At 42.3% G+C, this 21,036-nt stretch overlaps 1 protein-coding gene and 1 long non-coding RNA gene across 5 annotated transcripts in view; one reads left to right on the top strand and one right to left on the bottom strand.

The window, feature by feature from the left end:
* PTPRE (protein tyrosine phosphatase receptor type E) overlaps positions 1–18,160 on the bottom strand; it is a 175,980-nt gene extending 157,820 nt beyond the window's left edge. For all 4 annotated transcript variants that reach the window (XM_083741028.1, XM_083741027.1, XM_083741026.1 and 1 more), the window contains exon 1: positions 17,757–18,160. The gene's annotated coding sequence lies outside the window, so the exon portion shown is untranslated. The remainder of the gene's footprint in view (positions 1–17,756) is intronic.
* Position 18,161: 1 nt separating this feature from the next.
* LOC310845700 lies at positions 18,162–20,307 on the top strand. The gene is made up of 2 exons (XR_014564916.1): positions 18,162–18,649; positions 19,961–20,307. It is a non-coding gene; the product is annotated as an uncharacterized lncRNA (long non-coding RNA).
* Positions 20,308–21,036: the final 729 nt, after the last annotated feature.

Genomic DNA, 21,036 nt, shown 5'->3' on the forward strand with positions numbered 1-21,036 from the left:
TGCAATTCAACATAAACAAGTGATACATGGTGCAAAATTTTTACTAATTTCACATACAGTGGTGCCTCGGGTTACATACACTTCAGGTTACATATGCTTCAGGTTACAGACTCCGCTAACCCAGAAATAGTGCTTCAGGTTAAGAACTTTGCTTCAGGATAAGAACAGAAATCGTGCTCCGGTGGCGCGGCGGCAGCAGGAGGCCCCATTAGCTAAAGTGGTGCTTCAGGTTTCAGTTTCAGGTTAAGTACAGACCTCCGCAACGAATTAAGTACTTAACCCGAGGTACCACTGTACAGCACATTGTTAGATTATGGAATTTTCTCCCCCAAGCAATAGTGATGACCACCAAGTTGGACAGCTTGAAAAGAGGATTAGACAAATTCCTATCTGGAAATATTCTACACATTGCTTTCTAATTCTGACTGTATAGACCCAGAGCCGAACTAGAGGAGATACCATTCAGTCAGTGAGCTATTACTGAATGCCTTAAAAAAAAGGTAAACAGCAGTTATGAAGGGCCAATCCAGATTGGGGTCCTGATCCAGAACAGGGGCCCTCTGCCTTCTATTTGCATTGGAAGAAAAACTTTCATTGGTGCAAATGGGAGCTTTTTCTTCAGTGAAAGTGCAGGGCCCCCAATTGGGCTTAGGACCGCCCAATTGGATGCTAATGAAATAAAGCCCTTTATCCCCATCCAGGGTGCTAATCCAGTTCAGGCCCTCTGCACCTGCTGTTTGCTTTTTAAAAAAATCATTCATACAGTTGCTAAGGTTGTGCATGGTGTTTCATCTAGCTTGGCTCTAAGGTAAATAGAAGCCCCACTTATTTACAGATGTTTTGAAATTACTTGCCAAAGAATTGCTTGATTGTAAAACAACAGGTAAGTCATGCATACTGAAGACAATCTCTCAACAATGACAAGGTAATGGATGTTTCATGTGCAGTCTCCCCTCCAAATGAGCTGAAACATATTCTATTCTCTTTTGGCTACTATTATAGAATGTCTGGAAATAGTTTTCATAACAAAAACACAATACATTAATTTTTTATAATGTTCATGAGCCACAGCATTCTGGGCACCTGACTAACTGAAGCATAAGAATCATAAAACACAAAAACAGATAAAATGTTATGAGCTGGTGGCAAATCAATATTTCAAAAGCAAGTCACTGTGCCTTGCTGAAAACATTCTCACATTAAATAATAAAAAAAACATTTTTATTGCCTGACCTTAAGGATTGCTTACAATAGTATGTTGTGCTCATGTTGATGCTGCTTAAGAAAAGCATATGTGGCATCTATTTTAATATAAAAATGAATGCTTTTAGGTTTTATTTGCAGGAGATTGGAGGGGCATGTTTTGAACATATATCTCAGTAGTGAAATAGATACATGTATACTCCTTCTTAAGTGATACTGACAGCATCTTGCGAGTAATGAAATGTAACATTGCCTTAAGTGTTTGGGATGCTACAGTCCAATAGTGTTGGCAATGCAAACAAATAATAACAAATAACAAATAATAACAAATGCAAACTATCGAAGACACAAATACCGACTGTATTACAGTGACTCATGCTCTACTCTGCTGCGGCATGAATGAGCAATTCACGGCTATTTTCATATGTGTGTGTGTGTAATCATATAATCATTTTAAACTTCTGTTGAACTTTACTGCTGTTTTCTTGTCAGTTTGCTGACTCACTTTTTCAAGTATTTCTATCAACCCTTGTTCAGTTACCTTCAGTGGTGTAGCATGGGTTGTCAGCACCCGGGGCAAGGCAAGTAATTTGCGCCCCCTAACCCGTGGATTTGCGCCCCCTAACCCTAACCCCCAGATGTTGCGCCCGGTGCGGCCGGCCCCCCCTGCACCCCCACGCTACGCCACTGGTTACCTTCCAACCTAACTGCCCATCTGTATAAGGTAATTCTCCACTGCTTTTGCCTTTTCTGGTTTCACAAGCGCTAAATTACTTAATCTGGCACGAGCTGCCTGATCCAAAAGTTGAGCCAGAATGTTATTCCCCATTATTCTGATTCCTTCTGTTTGGCTTCTTGCTCCGAGATGTCACTGGAAGCATCCTGTGGGCCAGGAGACTGGGCGCAGTGTCGAAGGCGACGCCCACCCGCGTATGAGGGAAGGGTCCAGGCCCAGTGCTCTCCCCTCTGGTGGGAAGAATGTTGTTAAAGGTAGGATAGAATAAAGCAGAAAATTCATCATCTTGCTAATGTAAATGTTACACTGACATAGCAGACAAACAGTGTAATCCATGTCTGCTCAGACACAAGTCTGATTGAGTTCAATGGGTCTCACTCCCAGGTAAGTACGTTTAGGGTTGCATTAAAGACAACAATATTTTTTTTTTAAGACAAAGAGATTCAGGGGTGCTGATTTTGCTTTGAGATTAGCTGTACTGTCTGAGCTGTGGCTTGATGTTGCTGTGGAAAACATTCTTAAGTGGTTGGCTGGGTATGTTTTTAATTGGCTTTTATATGTGCCGGGAGGTTTTAGGTTTTGCACTGTTGCTATTTGGTAGCCTTTTTTGTGTGGTGAGCTGGGTGGGCACTGCCTGGAAAAGCAGCCTAGAAATATTTTTGAAATAAATAAAATGGATAATGGAGCCAGCATGCAGACAGCTCAGGTTTTGCAAACCAAAGGGCCTGGCCAAAGTGAGCATCGTTATATTAATTTTATTAAAATGTTGATCTCCTACCCTTCTGGTGAAAAGCACCACGTAAGTGCTTATGGTGGCATGGAGCTTGTGGTTTCTTGACTGGTGGCACTAATGTTGTGGAATGCACTTCCCCCTGAAATATGAGAGGTGCTATCAGTATTGCCATTCCACCATATTTTGAAGATGCACCTGTTTGCACAGACATCCCTTTTGCTCTCTTGATGTGGCTGTGTTGCTTTAATGGAACCGTTTGATTTCTTAATTCTAGATGTTTACATTTTTGTTTCAATATGATTGCTTTATTGTGAATTTTAATTATTCTGCATTTTAAATTTCTGTGTTGTTGTTGTTTTATTAATGATGTGATTGGTTTTTTATTTTGGAAACTGGTTAGTTTTGGTCTGTTTGGGCAATAAATGCTAAATAAATAGTAAGACAGCTTACTTCATTCATAACGGCATTCATAACAAAAAAATTTAAAAATGGACCCCAAAGGACCCAATTGGCTTTAATAACAACAAATGCCTCCTGCAGGACTAGGAACTACAAAATACTTTTTGACTATCTGTAGAAGTGGCCCTGGTGCACAACAGAGAACAGAGGCAAGGACTTTCCTTTTCTGGAAAACTATGAGAATTCTCTGTTACAGAGAATAAGGCCGTTTGGTCCCTTTGTGCTAGAGTCCTAGGTTTTAGTTCCTTGGCACTTTCCTCCCAGCACTAGACGTCAGTTCTGTCATCTCCTCCGTGGCAACTTTAAAATGTAATTTGGCAGCCTGAGAGCTGCAACAAATGTATGCTGTTAAATATCTCTGACAAAATCCAAGAGACTTTGTAGGTACAGCTTTGGCTATGTTCACATCCCCTTTATTCAATGGATATTATCTTTACGGAGAAGCCTCAGATTCATTTCAGTAATATTCTTGCAACTGCCTTCTGCTTGATTCAGTGACACTTTACATGACTTTGTGGGTGGTGTCTCTGTCTCATTTGTCTAGTAAGTAGAAATGGGCTGAAGTTAAAGTAATTAAATATACTCTTCTGCAGAGCTGAGATTCATTCATCGGTCTTGGTGATTGTTGCATAACAATTTGGCAGATCACCCCACTCCTGAAGAATTTTTTTAAAAAAATCACCAACTTTTGTTGCTATAAATAATTCTTACAAATCTCCTTTAATTTGTTCAGGTTGTTGCTTACTCTTGTCAAAACTCCACTTGTTTTCCTTCTGTAATTATTTTTAATATGGTGAAGTTGTTCGGGCTTTTCTGAAGTGATACGTTTAATTGCCTTTTTCTTCAGTTGTTTGCAGCCTCTGGGCTATGCAACAATGGTGGGAGGCAGGATGTGCTTCAGTGCTCAAGACCCATTCAAATCTGTGTGAGGGGAAGCTGCACTCTAGCATTGGCCCAATGTCACTGGCAACATATTTATTTACAGGTGTCAAAGGATTGAGGGCACCAGTGAAACAGGGAACAATCTGAGAAATTGTGGCTCTAAGGATAAAATGAAGAGCCTAATAAAAGTTTCTGGTTGGTTTAAAGGTACCTTAGGAAATACTGGTGCAATTATTTCTAAGATATTGTTTGTGCCACAGACCAGTACACATGACACCATCCGGTGCAAAGACAAGCCCTGTTTACATTTCCAGTCCGTCTTTCCTGTAATGGATTTTTTAATTACTTTCTGAAGTATTCTCAAAGATAAAAAAAAAACAAGATTGTCATTAGGCTTCACCTTAGGGCATTATAATAATAAAAGTCTGTCCATGTTAATGCACATCACAAGAATTTGTCAATTCTTACTAGTGACAAAACCTGTCCTTCAAATTTCCGTATATTGAGAAGGAGGTTTCCATTCTTTCTGCTTTATTCTCGGGACACTTTAGAATTCCCTTGAATTTAGAATGGGGTGTGGGTTTTTTATTCTGCCTTATGTCCATGAGTGGTGTGGATGTTTTTCTTTCTTGTAAACTTTTCTTCAGCACACTGCAGCTTCCCTGGCTGACTGCACTTCCAGATCTGAAAAATCCCCATGGGAGGAATTACCTCAGCATATACAACTGGCGAGGCTGAAGAATGCTGAGATGCCTTGTAGAACAAAAGAAGGGACCCTCAGATGCTTTGGCTATCTCAAAAGTGAGGGGAGTGTGACAAAAACCCTGCACCCACCCGTAAGAATTTCACCGAATTTTTCTATTCCCTTTGATAAATCTTGAATTCAATTTCATGAATTGATTGAGAATGGTTAAAGGATTTTTTTTTTTACAAAATGCCACTTCTGAACTACCTGATAAAATACCGTATTTTTTGCTCTATGACTCACTTTTTCCCTCCTAAAAAGTAAGGGGAAATGTGTGTGCGTCTTATGGAGCGAATGCAGGCTGCACAGCTATCCCAGAAGCCAGAACAGCAAGAGGGATTGCTGCTTTAACTGCACAGTGATCCCTCTTGCTGTTCTGGCGTCTGAGATTCAGAATATTTTTTTTCTTGTTTTCCTCCTCCAAAAACAGTCTTGTGGTCTGGTGCGTCTTATAGAGCGAAAAATACGGTAACCTAAGAGAACATGAGAAATAATTTTGATTAAACTTCTGCTTGCTGAACTTTAAGACCTTAAGAGATTTTCATATATTATGGGCGTGATAAGATTCTTAATTTAAGTGCAGAAGTTTGTTAGCATGCTCACTTAGAAGCCCCATTAATTGCAGTTAGATATGGTATTTATTCTACTTAAGCACATTGACGACTGCAGCCAAACTAAGTGCACGAGCCAATTCCAGGACATTTCCCCCCCTGCATGGAAGAATACTCTAGAACAATACTTGTGAAGGCATATTACATTGAACTGTTATCCATCTAGTTTTTGAAGGAAAGACCATGATCAACAGACCCAATCACATTAAGCAATTAGTGCTCAATACATCACAAGTGCTATGCTTAAAGTTCAGGCTTCCAGCCATTCTGCTGCCAGCTCTTTATGATGAGATAACATTAAGTTTGGGAAGGGCAGAAATAAATTGACAACAGAAAGTTAAAACAAAGACCAGCCAGCAGTCCAGCCCTGCTTTGTATGTCGAAATAATCACCCTGCTATCCATCAAAACATGGCTTGGGGCTAACACGAAACTGAATAATATATACACATATATCTAAGCTAGCATTTGCCTTCTGCCTATTAATCAGGGACAGGTACCTACCATGTATTTAAAAAACAATTTAACAATAAAGGTATATATTAATGTAAGGAGCCTACTCAGTCAATCCATCTCTTTATCATGGTCAATGGTCAGCATAGCTGTCAACGCTTTTTTAAGGGAAATTCCCTTATTCCGAATAGGATTCCTCACAAGAAAAGGGAAAAGTTGACAGCTATGATGGTCAGTGTTCAAAAAGAAAGTTCATTCAAATATATAAAATAGTACCAAACAAAACAAAATAGAAACCACAGCAATAAAATTACTAATAACTGTACCATATTACTACTACTACTACTACTACTTGTACCCAATCCATCAAACTGGGTTGCCCCAGCTACTCTGGCATAAAACAATGAAATTATAAGTTTACAAAAGTTCCTGGCAAGTTTTACATGCAACAGCCAATCCATCTGATTGTCCCAGGAATTTCTGCAAAAAGGTTTTTTTTTTAATCTTATGTACATCGCAATGAAAAGAGCAATGCATAAGAACATGATTTTTTGATTCTTCCTCTCCAGATTCACAGGGACATTTACATTGACAAGAGGGGATTTTCTTTGAGTTTACTGTATTTGTGTGTTCTAGCCAATGAAATAAGCACTTAAGATGGCAACCCTCCTTCCATTCACCTGAGAGCAAGTCCCCTTGAACTCAGTGTGTTTTACATCTGAGAAGGCAAGTATAAGCTTGTGCCATCATCAAAAGAGCATGCTATATAAGCAAAGTAATAGAAACATGTTTGTGTGCGTGCATTTAATGAACATCACATGAGACATACACACTTTCTTGCTGTATCAGATGTTTGGGTAAAAGCAGGGCTTCCTATATTTTGTAGCAAATTCAAAATCTAAATTATTAGAGTAAAAAATTAGCATACCTTTCTCCACCAATGGGAATGGATGAACTGTGCACAAAGTTATTGATCTCCACAGCACCACCATGTGTGCTATAGTGAGGCCAAGTTTCAAATCCTCCTTTGGCTATGAACTTTTGCAATTCAGAAATTCGTCCCCCCCCCTTTTTTTTACCAAAAAATAATAATGTTCCCAATCAAAAGCAGCAAAGCTGTTAGTCAAGTAAGTAAACCAATAAATAACAGTGAGACAAATTAACCCACTGTCCCCTTTTAAGGAAAAAGACAGAACACATGCTCTTTCAGAATTTCTCGACTGTGAGAAAATTTTAGAGGCATGAAATATCACCCCTTAGCAAACTCTTTTGCTCGGCTATTTTACAGCCAGCAGGAGGAAAAGCTGTCAGAACATATCCTGAAAATTGATGAGTCCCGGTAAAAGGATCGACTGGGTCCCTTTGCATTATATGGTATTATACTTGCCGTTCTCATCACTTCTGCTACCTGTTTTCAACTGTAAATATTAGAAAGGAAGGACCTAACACAGTTGATCCAGCCTCTAGTTTAGCATTTATATTTCTACACAGTGTAAGGAGGATGAAGAGACTCTGACCAGGGTACTTTAACAATCACACAACAGATGCTAGGATGGTGACAGAGGAATTCTAGAAACATCTGGTGGAAAAACACATGTGAAAATCCTTAGGTACTGTACTGTAATTTATTGGTGCTTTTCTGTTGCAGCTTGAACAATATGGCTAGCACTGAAGTAAAAGGTCATGGCCCAGTGATGGAAATAATACTTCGCATGCGAAGAATAGCCTTAATCAGGTGTTCTAAAAGAATAACATCATTCAGGTGTTCTAAAAGAATAACATCATTCAGGTGTTCTAAAAGAATAACATCAGCACAGCACTGCTGGATCAGGTCTGTGATATATCTAGTCCAGCATTCAGATCTCACAGCAGTCAACCAGATGCCTATGCAAAGCACACAAGCAGGACCTGAGCTCAACAGATCTGTGGTAGAAGGTCCCTCTCCCAGGTTTGATCCCTGGTGTCTCCAGGTGGGGCTAGTGGAAAACGCTTGTCTGAAAAAAAAGGCTTGAACCCTAACTTTCTGTCTGTGAAGGAACAGAGTTGGTGTTCACTGAATGAGGTTTTGCTTCTGTCTCCCTTACCTCTGCATTCCTCACAGAAAATCTACTCCTGGGAGATGGGGGGGGGGCATTGGGAAATCTCCTCCCTTGAATTAAAAAGTGAGTACCTAAGGATCCATACCAAAGTTGTATTTCAACAAGGCTGGCCCAAGATACTCTAAGGTGATGGACAAAATAATGCCGTTCCCCATTCTAGACAAAGAAGTCAGCTAGAATGGCAGTTGAATCTTACTTCTCCCACCACTCCTAAGACAGGAGCACAGGGTGGCCAGCGCAGGCTTTGCAGATGGGAATGGCCAGAGGTCTTAGAAGGAATAGCCAGAGGGCTGTCAATGCTGCCACGCCCCTATAAAATCTACTGCCTGAGGTAGTCGCCTCATGTTGCCTAATGGTCAAGCCAGCCCTTTGGAAAGAGTTATTTCTGCATAACCAACCAGAAATATAAAATACTTACATTTTATGTAAGTTGTACTATGTGTAATAGCTAGGCAAGTTACTAGCTCTGATTAACATATTAAATTGCATTTATAAAAAATAAAAATATTCAAGACAATGAAAATCAAGTTGAAAGACAATGCCCTACTGTTATAAACAGTGGTGATGAATGAGAGACATAGGAAAATGGAGTTTACGTTCACAGTAGACATTACCCGCCCCCCTTTTTTCAACCTGAAATATGTGATGATTCACTATCAACCATTTCCCAGAGGGTGGCAGCAGGATTCTCTCATCAAACAGACATTCTCAGAGATAGTAGCTTTTTATGGGTACAGTTTGCAAAATTATGTAACTGATACAATTTACGGTTGTTGAGCTGCATTAGGCTCAGCTATCAAATGTACATATCACCTCTTTTACTACTGGTGTGAAATGAAGTCCCCATTCTTCATAAAACAGCAAGGCTTTGCCCTACCTGTCATCATTCAAGAAAATCCAATAATTAACTGCCCGTAGAGATTAGAAACAGGCCCACATTCACCAGGACTGCAAAACCAAGCAGAAGTTCACGCAATTGCAAAATGACCCAAGTTCTGTTTGTACTATAGTATTTTTTTGCTATATTTTTTAAAAAAGACATTAAATTGGCTCCCTTATTGTGATAAATCACAGTTCATTCACATTATATATGTGTGTGTGTGTGTGTGTGTGTGTGTGTGTGTGTATATATATATATATATATATATATATATATATATATATATATATTCCTGAATTTTTCCATTGCAGAGAAAGCCACCTAATCTGTTTGATGTTTTTGCACTTCTTTAAGTAGTCACTGAGAACAAATGTGGGTCATATGAGCATTGCAAGGAACTTGCCACATTGCCAGGCTGCAGTTATTTGGGACAGTGACTCAAGGATTATGTAGTTAATGGCCTTGCACAATAGTGGGAGGCGTGAAAACCGGATGTGTGGGCTTTTTGTATTTGCACATGTTCAAAATGTCTGAAGCAAACCTTGTGCATCTCACCAATGGGGAATTACATGTGCTCCTAATGCAACTACCCAGTACTTAAGATGCCTGAACAACTATAGACAACAGCACTGATTTGTTGAAGCTGATGTTCCTATGGATAAAGGGAAAGCCGAAAGGGTGGAGGGAACCCTGCTTCCCATTCACTTCATATCCTCCTAACAATTATTCCCTGTATTTCTGATGGATACCCACAACCTCAAAAAACGTGACCCTGGTCTAAGCAGCACAATTGTCTCTCTCAGCTGAAAATCACCATCTGGGAAAATGGAAGCAGATTTGTTTCTTCTTAAGATTGCACAAATACAATATACAAATTATAGCCATTGTACCTATCTGTAGCAGACCACTCCAGCATACCTAATTTACAGGATGCAAGACACATGCACCCACTTAAATAGAACTCATAAAGGGCAGAGGAAATGCCATTTTGACCATTAAATGTCTCATATAATGGTCATAACTCTTCCCTTCACAATAGGACTAAGTGTAGACATTCTTCCTGCATCCAAGTACAGTAGCTATAATGTTATGCCTGCATAGGAACTCCAAAAGTAAGTGTTAATCTCAGAGCAAGCTGTCAAAACATTGCAGCACTCTTGGATTACAAAGCTAGACGACAGTGTAACATTAAGGCAATGTGAGTATGTCTGCTGGATACGGCCCATTTAACACTAAATATGGAAGTTCTGCTTATAGCAGCTGTTTCTTCATGTCACAGCAGGGCTGAGAATGATGCGTGCTGGCAAGGATGAGAGCGAGCCGATGCAACAGGTAGAATTTCTCTCCCTGAAAGAACACAAGCATTTGACTAGATGCGAGCAATCGATGGCTGCAGCAGCTGAATCCAGCACAAAAACCAAAAGGCCTATTTTGAACTGCACACGTCAACACAAACTTTCGAAAAGACCTGAAGGCAGCACAAGTATGATAATTCATCTTTGCTTAAGCAGCTGTTAAGCAGTTAAAACATAGCTTTCCAAATCCCACCTTGTCTTTGAAGGAAATGGTGGCAACAGTTGCAGGGCCAGACTTTTTTTGAAGCCAAAATCAAGGATGCCATTTTCCCAGATGTCATCTTCCTGCATTTTTATCGTGAGAGCGCGGTGGCCCTTTTGGTTCCCATGATCTCACACAATTTTGTGCTGTAGCATGGCACCCACCCAAAAAAAGTGCCAGGGAGAGGAATCATGTGAGATCATGCCAACCAAAATGGCCGCTGTTCTTTAGCAATAAAAAATTGAATGTCCAGGACACTTGTGGTATATGCAAAGATGCTTCTGCGGTGAACAGACAACAGAACTTTTGAATGGAAGCCAAGCTGTTCCTCATCTAAGTTACCCTCATCATGAAGTTCTCTCTGGACTACACCAATAAATTTCATACATCTACAGAACAGGGCACTACGTTTTGCAAAGCTTAAAAAGACTGGCTGTCACCAGAGGTGGGACTTCAGCTTAGCCCCCATTGAAAAGCCACAAGACTGCCCACTGCTGAAAAGCATCCAGGCGGGGATGGAGATGAATGGGGCTGTGGCCCTTTAAAGCCACTGAGACCCATGGCCAGTGCCTGACAGTTCGTACCAGGCCTGCACAGTTGCCAGCTATTTATTGAGAAAGCTTCTTTCAGCTTCTAAACAACACATCTTAGATGCATCACGCAGTGGTGGGCTTGGGGGGGGGAGTGGGGTGTGGCCCTGGGTGCAAAATTCTGAGGGGGGGCAACCAGGCGCCCCCCCCCACAGGTGCCGGGTTCCACAGGGAATCCCCTGGGCATTTTAAAAGGCCTCGTAGAGGAGTGAAGTGGCCAGGAAGATTCATGCCTGAGTATGCACATCTACTCAGCTCAACTCCGCTCCCTTCCCTTCATGGTTGATGGGAAGAAAAGCAGCCTATCAAATTCCCAGCACCAGCCAGCTAGAAGCTCACACCTTCAGTATGCTGCCACGATCTCATGTCAACAGAGATGCACATCCTGAAATGTCGCAGCTAAAACAACCCTTTTGAACAAGTCCCCCAAATGCTTCATTTTTAAAGCAACCAATGCATTTTTTAAAAATGCAACACCAAGCTAAGGAAGCACTATGAGCTCAATTGTGGGCGGCAAGGGGCAGGAGCAGACATGTTTAACCAAGAGATCTAGGTTTTAATCACAGTAAATTGTTTTCTCAGGGCACTTCGGCCACTGTAATTTGAAGCCAACCCCTATCAATGACCCTTGGGGTAATCACATTTTAACTTTTGTATGTTTTAAAGTAGGATTGTATTTTTTTCTTCTTCTTGGTCTTTTTGTAAACCACTTTGAGGGTTGGGTGTTTTAAAACATCAAGTGGTGTATAAATTTTATGAAATAAACAAATCCCAGATCAACCGTGAAGCTTGCTGGGCGACCGTGGGTTAATCACAATCTGTCAAGCCTAATTTACTTTGCTGGGTTGCAATGAGGATTAAATGGGGAGGAGAGTAGGCCACCCAGAGCTCTTTGGAGGAAAAGCAGGATATAAATGTAACAATAAAATAAAATAAATAAATGAAGTCTGAACCAAAATATCTGCAAGTAGCAGAAGTTGAGAGAAATAACAAGGGACTTTATGCCCCTCTTGAAAGCTACCCAGAAGCATCTGTATGGCCATGTTTAGAAACAGCTGTGCTGGCAGGGGCTGCAGTGTGTTGTAGTCCCCAACATCTGGTAGGCCCAAGGCTGGGAAAGGCTGAACTAGGAAAGGTAGGACTAGATAGATCTTTCTTCCCACCCTGCCGGGTTCTTATGTTCGTACTCTTTGTATTCGTTTAGGATTAGTCTGTCAGTCAGTTTCTCCAAGAAAGCGTTTGGTTTCAAGGAGCCTCTGAAGTGATCCATTTGCCAACCACTCTCTACAAATTCGCTTCCCAAAGGCGAAATCCCCTCCACAAATATTTACAAGGAGGGACTATTGCCATAATATCTCTGCGATGTTTCTCCTTCCTGGTTGGTGCTACTACCCAGGAATTCCAGAAACTGCTTAACTAACCTACCTGCTATTATTAAGACAATCTTATATTGATTTGGTTCCAGCAGGTGCAGATTGCAAAGGAAACACTTCCAGCCTATGTAATTTAATTTCAAATTGCTGCTGTGAATCTGAAACCTTCAATTAAAGTATTAAATATACTCCCTCTTAGGGTTGTTTCTGTCTTCGCTGCAATCCAAACAACTCTGCCCCAAGGCTTATCACAGCAAAGACATTTCCCACCAACACCCCAAGGTTAAGTCAGTCAAACAGCCAGAGATACTTGGGCTCAGATGCTCGCGTTAATGCACGCCTTAGGCAGGTGAAGAGCACTGGAGCATTCAAGAGTGAAAAGTCAGAGTAAAGGTGATAAATTACCATAAGTGAAACCTAATGCAAGGCAAAGCTTACCACAAGAACAACAACTGTGATTGTGTGTCACCACCGGCTCCACAGAAGAACATCTCCTTCCCAGATTTAGTTTAGGGAACATTTATTTAATTACATGAGGTGGCCCAGAATCATTCTTTGCAAACGTGTCTTATCTCAGTTTTCTCATCCACAATAAGCAACCCATTTTCTTCTCCAGAATTCCTAACTGCTATTCTACATTAGTGCAAACTGATTTGCTACCTAAGTTAATTAAACAGCCTTGAATTTATCGCCCCAATAGCCTTATGCAGGTGTGACAATTAAGGCAGTTTAAACATGTGGGAGGCAGTGGTGATGCACTGCTTAGCCCTTTCTCCCATGGTCGACGTATCTTTAACTTTGGCTGCATTCATATGTGGGGTTTAATGTGTTAGTTTAGCTCCTGCCCCGTCACATCTCAACCACTATAGCGCCATGTTGCAGTAAATGTCATTCAAACAACAACTATCCATGAATGTGAACAGATGCCAACAGAGATGTTGGTTCTGCACACCCTGTATGCACAAGCGCACTGTGGTACCCACATGATTCATCTCTCCTCCATGCTTACCCTCTACATTCGGCCAATTTTCTGGACTTTACCTCTCTCCATGGCTTTCTATGCCAAAATAACAGCAGACTTTCTAGTCAGGCCAACTTTTTTAAAAAGTGGGAACCTTGAAATGGGCGAAGGAGAGCAGTGCATCCTGGTATGTTGCCTTGTGATTCATCATATGAGCAGCTGTGATGTGAACCTTTGAAAAGGGCAGGGAAAGTGCCATGCAAAACCCCCATAATTTTCCAAGTTAACAAACGGATCCCCCCCCCCCCCGTAACCAAATAACATGGAAATGAGTGCTAAACCTGAGCTATATTCAATTGCATTCCATTAATTTTCCAGGAGTGGCTTTTATGTCATGAGAAATCTCAAATATAATGTGCAAACTGTGGTATGGATGCACTTTGAATGGAAGGTGACTCGTCCCAAGTGGGGAGACTTTTGTCTATAGAGAGACATTTCAGAACCCTGGAAAATGAATGCAACTATTGCAGCATGGAACAGAACCAGCATGCACATTCCTACTCCCCACCACCAATTGTAATGCCTGCATAGTGTCAATTTGAGTTGTAATCAAGTCCTATGAGCCACTGCAGGCAGACTGGCATGGTGTCCTTGGCAAAAGGTAATAGCACTGTGACCCAATACCATCACTGGTACACAATAGCTCTGGCAGGTCAGGCTGCATCTCTCACCTACTGAAACTGAATTGAATGAGGACCAACCTACATATCACACAAACTTATTTTTAAAACAACAACATGCCTGGGGTTTACTTAAAAGACAATTTAAATAAAAATAAAATTGTAAATAAATAAAACAAAATAAAATAAACAAACACAAGAATTAAAAGAGGCAGCAACATATTAAAAGCCAAATAAAAGGAATCAGTGATCATCCCTAAGAGGTCTGGTTTTCAATACCAGAACTGAATTCAGTCTTCTTTTTAGTGTGCAGGTGCAGGGCAGGTGGCTGGCCGATTGTGCATATGAAAAGCTGATAATGAACACTTGGAAAAATAGATGGAAAACTACACACATTAAAAACATGTGTTTTAAAAAAGCACTTAGCAGGTAATGTCAGGAACACAAATTATATATATGGGTAGAATGCACTCAGTTTCTATACTTAAATTGCCCAAACTATATTAAAACACCTTGCTTTTTATGTCCAGAACTTCCTCTACTTCTCCTTCGTCTTTGGGCAGGTAATACTTTGTCACATCCTTGTAAATACCCTTAAAGTACTTCTGCTTTTGTGCCTCAGGTCCAAGCTCCACCCTATGCGTCATCGTCATTTTCTTCTTCTGGGTCCCACTCAATGAATGGTGGCAAATTTTTAATGGCTGTAATGACAGACGTTTTCTGTTTCTCAGATAGTTGGGCCCAGCTTTTACTTCTGAGCACAACATTGGCACTTATGAGCCTCTTGACGTCAGCACTATGGGGTTTGGCAGCAAGCACGCCAGCAAGATTCATAGCAGTGTTCTTGTAATTTGGCAACCCTGCAAAGAATTTGACCTTGTCCCTCAAAGCAATGGAGCACACTCTCTCAACACACTCCATGCCCAATAGTTCATCAATGAAAATTATATAATACACACACACAATGTATTTCCTGGAGGACTGCTACACTCAACATTTGTTCTTGCCACCACCCCATAAGAGACACAGAAGGAACTTCAGCTGAATATGACAGGCAGAGAGGAGATCCACTTACTGAACCAGTCCAGAGAACTACTGTTACTTTAGGAAAGGCTTCACAGTGTTTGATTTCATTATTCTTTATCACATTTCTATTTTACCTTTTCTCCAAGGAACTGAAAGGCAGCGTACATCTCCTCTCCCCCTCCCCCATGGTGAGGTAGGTTAGGCTGATAAGACGTGTGAGCCTCTTGGGGTTCCTCAGCAAGCTTCATGGCAGAGTGAAGAACTGATGTCAGGCCTCTCCCACATCTAGCCACTAAGCCACACCTGCCATCTTTTGTATTTTAAGGTTGTGTACCCTTTACCTTTACCCACCATCAAGTTAAAGCATATTTCAAGCACACACACCACATTTCCAGGGAGCTGTGGTTTGCCAAGGTTGCAGGGAATTGTAACTCTGTGAGGGGGGAACTTTATAGTTCCTGTGGGGTGGCAAAGGAAGGTGTTTTAAAAGTTATGGGGGGCAGGCGTCTTAATGCTGCACGCAGGAAATTCATATATTACAAATGGGTCGGTGCAACAAAAAGTAACCGGCTTTTTCCAGAGATGGTGAATCCAGGTTAAAATGGGGGTACATGGCCCCCAGAAACGTCATGGCGATGCTGTGAAAAATCATCACACATAAGGATCCGTGATTCCCCCCCCCCCAAATGAACAGCTATGTGGAAGCACCCTATGCCCTTTCAAAATGTGCTGGGGGGGCTATTGCGTTGTTTTTATTTTTATTATGTATTTTGTGTTTTTTATATCTTGATTTTATTCTGTGAACCAGGTATAGGGTGTAATAATAATAATAATAATGCCAGCCCCTACAACTCAAGGGATGCATGTGTGTCATTTCAATCATGCCTTGATCAGGAAATAATCCCTCTCGCTGTCCTTGTCTGTCCCTCGGGACTTCCCGCCCCCACCTTCGAGCTTGCCTTTGGCTTCGAGGCACCTCCGCGAGGGCGAGAATGCGGCTCCGGGTCCGGGGTCAGCGGGTCCCGCTCCTGTCACAGGAGGAGTCCTCTCTCTCCGGCAGGGCCCATTGTCTCTGCGCAGGCAGCGGCAGACTTGTTTGCGGCCTCCTTGTCCATTTCGCTTTCCCCCGGCCTGCTGACGAGGACAACGCGGGCCAGTGGGAATCAATTAGGAGGTGTTTCGCTTTATTGACTTCCTTTGATTTCAGGATAAATGTTTTGTCTCCCTCTTCTAAAACAAAAGGAAAGGAAGAAATGCTGCCTATAGCCCGACTGCCGTACGGCGCGGCCCGCCAAGCCTGTGTTCATAGAAGCCTTTGCAAAAGCATGCCTTAAGTTTTCTTGCAAAGCCTTTATCCCCATGTACCATCGTAGCAACAGCAACACACACGGTCACCGAAAAGCCTCCTATATACATTACACACTTAGAATATTAAAGAATGCAAACAGCGAGCCCAAGACAACAAACGTGTGCAACTTAGGCACACTCCGAATGTATACACGTTTACTCCAAAAGAAAGCTGTAATCCTAAATCCTGAGAGCCCCAATGGAACTTGCTTCTATGAATAGGCATCCAGGAAATTGCTGTATATAGGAGTCTAGGTAAATGTACATTGCAGTGTACTGCAGATCTCTACTCAGAACTAAGCACCGCTGAATTAAATGAGGCTTGTTTACTACTACTACTATACTGGTGTCCGGCCTTTATATTGCTAGAGCTTGATGTACTCCAGCAATGTGAAAAACTGGAGTTCAGGCATTTTCCTCTTGGCATCCTAACGCATAACATCCCAGGTGGAATTCAGTGGCACAGAAAAGGCTTGTGTATTGAAGCCCCCCCTTTCAACGAAGGTGTTACAAAACAGAAGATATTTTTAGAAACTCGACGCGTCCAGGTCACTTGAACAGATTATGCAAGAAATCTTTAAAAAAAAAGGCAAACAAACCCGTCCTTTAAAAATTCCACTTCAAGCGACGCGCCAACATGTGGCACAACTACCTAGACTGCAGTTCTATATTTACGCTGTCAGGGAAGTCGGTCGCACAGACATCCGCGGGCCTTACTTCCGAGTAAGCGGGTTTAGCATCGCGCGATGTCAAGAGAGCGCCCGGCTCCTTCGCTCGCCAAGTCAGCCGCCTTCCCGGCCAGGCGCCATCATCAAAAGAACAGCCTTAACCTGAACTCTTGTCCCCCCCCCGCCCCTTTTCTCTCTCTCCCCAGCCCTGCCTTAATTAGGGCCATTGTTGCGAGCCACGGTTATGGAAGTGACAGGCGACCGAGGGAGCGAGAAGGCCCAGTCTTGAGAGCGGAAAATAGGAGGGTAGGCGGATTTCTTTGCACCCGAACATGTAAGTTTGGAAACAGCGACCGTGGTAGGCAGTGCAGTCGTATAAATGTCTGGTCGCAAATATAATCGAGATCAACGGGGCTGCTTTTGGGGGGAAAGCGTGATAGCATTGCAGTCTAAATTCCAGAACCTAAACCGCCCAATTCCTAACACACCACAAACAAAACAGAATTTCATTTGTTTATATTTTTCCATCTCAGACACATTAATAATATTTTTCTATCTCAAAACGCATTACCAGGGTGACTTGCAATTAAAAAGCTAAGTGTCTAATTCAGACTCTACGGAGGAAATAAGTCCCTTTCAACTCAGTAGAACGCACTTCTGACTTGAGTAGACATGACTTAGGATTGGATTTGAACTCGGCAGAACTTGTTTCCGAGTAAACAAGGAAGCTTATCAAAAAAGAATCTAGAATCACCTCGGTGCCGGCTGAACGCGCCTTAACTCCTTGCTTCGCTCCAGAGTCCAGACGGCTTCCTTCTAAGACAAATCGCCGTCTATTAAGCCGAGGTAGCTGCCTTTAAATCGACGGGGATCCCACCCTAGCCCACCCTCCACTTGAAAGGGATCATTCACGCCGCCTTTGTGGCTTTAAAAAGCAAGACCTGAAGTGAGCGCATTTCCAAAAGTCCGCTTCAAACCAATGGGACGCAGCAAGTCCCATTTTAAAAGCTTGAATTTACTTTTGATTCAATAGGCCGGTGTTGCTCCAATGCTCGGTCTGCTTTGCCCGGTAGAAATGCCACAGGAATAAATGCGGGGAGTAAGTACTCAGTGAAAGAAAGGCAGCCTTCTTTCCTACGATGCGCACTGACTAAGGCCTATAGGGGAGGAAATGGCAACAGCCCAGTTGAGCAATAACTTTATTACAGCCAACCAAAATGCCACAAAGGATTCTGAGGATTCTGGGACAGAGAAGCCATGGCTGCTCTTGTTGGCTTGTAAGGGTTGTAGCTAAATAGCACTCAGTGGGGCTGAATAAGGCTGCTGCCTTATTCTACACGGTGAATTACGTCCCATGGACCTCCTCGGGGTGTACTTCTGAGCAGACAGGGTCAGGATCGCGCCGTGCTTAGGATCAACACATCCATTTACTTGGAAACATTGGCTTTCCGTGGATCGCCCAAGGAAGGGGGCGCAAGGCAGGCAGGGGACACCTCCCTGCCCCCTCGCTGCCAATTCTCCTCGTCCTCCTTTCGCGACAGAGCGCTTCTTTGCGTGAGACCGACTTTGAAGGGCCCCACCTCCGATGCGGTTTCGCCACTTGGACGGCCAAGGGCTTGTTCTCTACATTTCTCTCCCACAAAAGAGGTTAGCATTCAGGAAGCGAGCAATTAAAGGGCTCCTCAGCGGGGATGCGGATTAATTTTGGACGCTCGATTAAATCCCCAAAATTCTTCCTATAAATTATTGTCCCAGCTCCCTGGGCGGACACAAAGATGATCTTTTGTGTTTGTCCAAAGAAAAGAGTTTTTATTTACAAACTTGCCGACCGGCGGGGATTTATTTGGGTGCTCGACACGCGAACCTGCCCCCTGGTCGCATAGTGTGAAAAAACAGGAGCCGCAGAGCTGCGGGCGCGTAAACAAGCGGGCTCGTCCCCCCTTTGCTGTGCCGATGGCCGTGAATTGCGATGCCCGGGAGACGCTTGTAACTCTCTCGAACGCATGAAAAGGATCCTTAGCGCTTGTTTTGGGGAGTGGAGCCCAGTGAGATCGGCGAGATTTGTTCACTTTCTCCGAAGTAATATCGCTATTTCAGGGCCCTCTACTTTGCCGTAGGACCCTGATCGCGTTACCCAAAGGAAAGCGCAGTGAAAAATCATGGGCGAAATTCCCTTTATGGAATAGTCTTTGCGCTTTCTAGAGAATGGGGATGTTTAATAATAGCAATAATGTACTGTATCAGTACATTTCAAGTGTGTGGGCAACAAATTAAGGCGTAAATCTCCTATATGCTAACCGGGGGATAAAATCTTATTGGAGTGGAATTCAATACTGTACCTGAGGAAACACATCTAGGAAGCCTGTAAAGCTGCGGTTGTAGGCACTATTGCTAGTAAGTCTCATTGAGACTAGTAGGATTCAGTGGCGTAGCGTGGGGGGTGCAGGGGGGGCCGGCTGCACCGGGCGCAACATCTGGGGGTTAGGGGGCGCAAATTACTTGCCTTGCCCCGGGTGCTGACAACCCACGCTACGCCACTGGTAGGATTTACTTCTGAGTAAGTTTGCTTACACTTGCACATTTACTTGGCTGCCATCCTTGACATTTGTTTTGAAGGAAACATCATTTAACTCAGTGGGGTTTACTTCTAAGTAACATGCATGGGCTCTCCCTGCAAGATCATATCTTTTCAGGGACTTCTACTTTCAGTCAGCTTCTGAAGATATTATTAAACTGCTGTCCATGTTGGTCAATGATGATGTTGATGGCTGTAACTGTAACACAGGTTAGCCTATTAAAATACCTACAAAGCAAAAGCTTTTGAGATGCACATTAGGTGTGCTGTGTACTTCAGTGGGGCTGCCTTGAAAGACTTGGAAAAAGTTTTCAGTTGTAAAGGCATTATATTCCACTGCACCCAAGACCACAAAAGCTTTAATATATTTGTTCATCTTTAAGGTGCTGTGAGGCTGTTCGACTGCAACCTTTTACATTCCTGGGAATAAGACCCATTTAACTGAGTGAGATTTACTTTTGGGTAGACATGTGCACTATCAGTTGTTGTTGTAGCAATATCATTTCATTGATTTGCTCAAGCTAAACCCTGTAGAAGATTGTCGCCTTTTTATTAATCTCCATATTGTATTTATGTACCCCTCTGTCCTGCAAAGAAGCACATCCATTTACGCAGATTATTCTAACTTCCTTGAAGGGCAAAGTTTGCTTAAACCCACTTAAGAAGTCTTTACTTCATTTCTGGTTGTTTTTTAAATCACAAATAAAACTCTTCTGACAAATGCCAAAAACTGCAGCTTGCAAATGGGTGAAAGCCATCAAAATATTTGCTATATACATGTACTTATTTCATGCCTAGCATTTCATCTACAGCAAGTTCCACAGATTTCAACAGAATATGCTTATGAGCAGGGTAAGAAGATTGGGTTGTGTGTGTGTTTTACAGAAACTGGTGCTTGTGAAATCCAGGATAGTTTGTCAATTATTTGACACCCCCTCCCCCCAAAAAATTCTCTGCTCATCCCCACTTAGGGCTTATTTCTCAGTCAAGAGGTTTTAGGCTTAAAGCTTACTTGAAATCACACCTTTTGAACTGGTCATCTTTATCTTTAATCCTAGACATACAAGAATGGAATGTGGTTATTCAGTGGTAATGCAATTGCCAGAATTTGGAAGTAAAACCTATTGGAAACTCACTGCTACGGAATCCTTGATAAGTAGCTATACAGCCCTTTGCTGAAAAAACCTCTAATGAAGGAGAATCCACCACTTTCAGAGTCTCATCCTTCTTTTTACTTGTAACTTGAACCCACTTCTTTGGATCCTACCCCTGTGCAGCAGCAAAAGACAAGTTTGCTCAATCATCTATGTGACAGCCCTTTTGTTGTTACTTGGCAGATTCCAAGACAGAACCCTGACACTGCTGCGGCTCCAGTGAGGAGCCCAGCTTCAACTTAATCCCTGAAACTTAAATAAAACATAAACAACAACAACACTTGTGTGCTGAGTTAGGATGTGAG

Source organism: Podarcis gaigeae (genome assembly GCF_964106915.1).
Source record: "Podarcis gaigeae genome assembly, chromosome: 5".
Lineage (NCBI taxonomy): Eukaryota > Metazoa > Chordata > Lepidosauria > Squamata > Lacertidae > Podarcis > Podarcis gaigeae.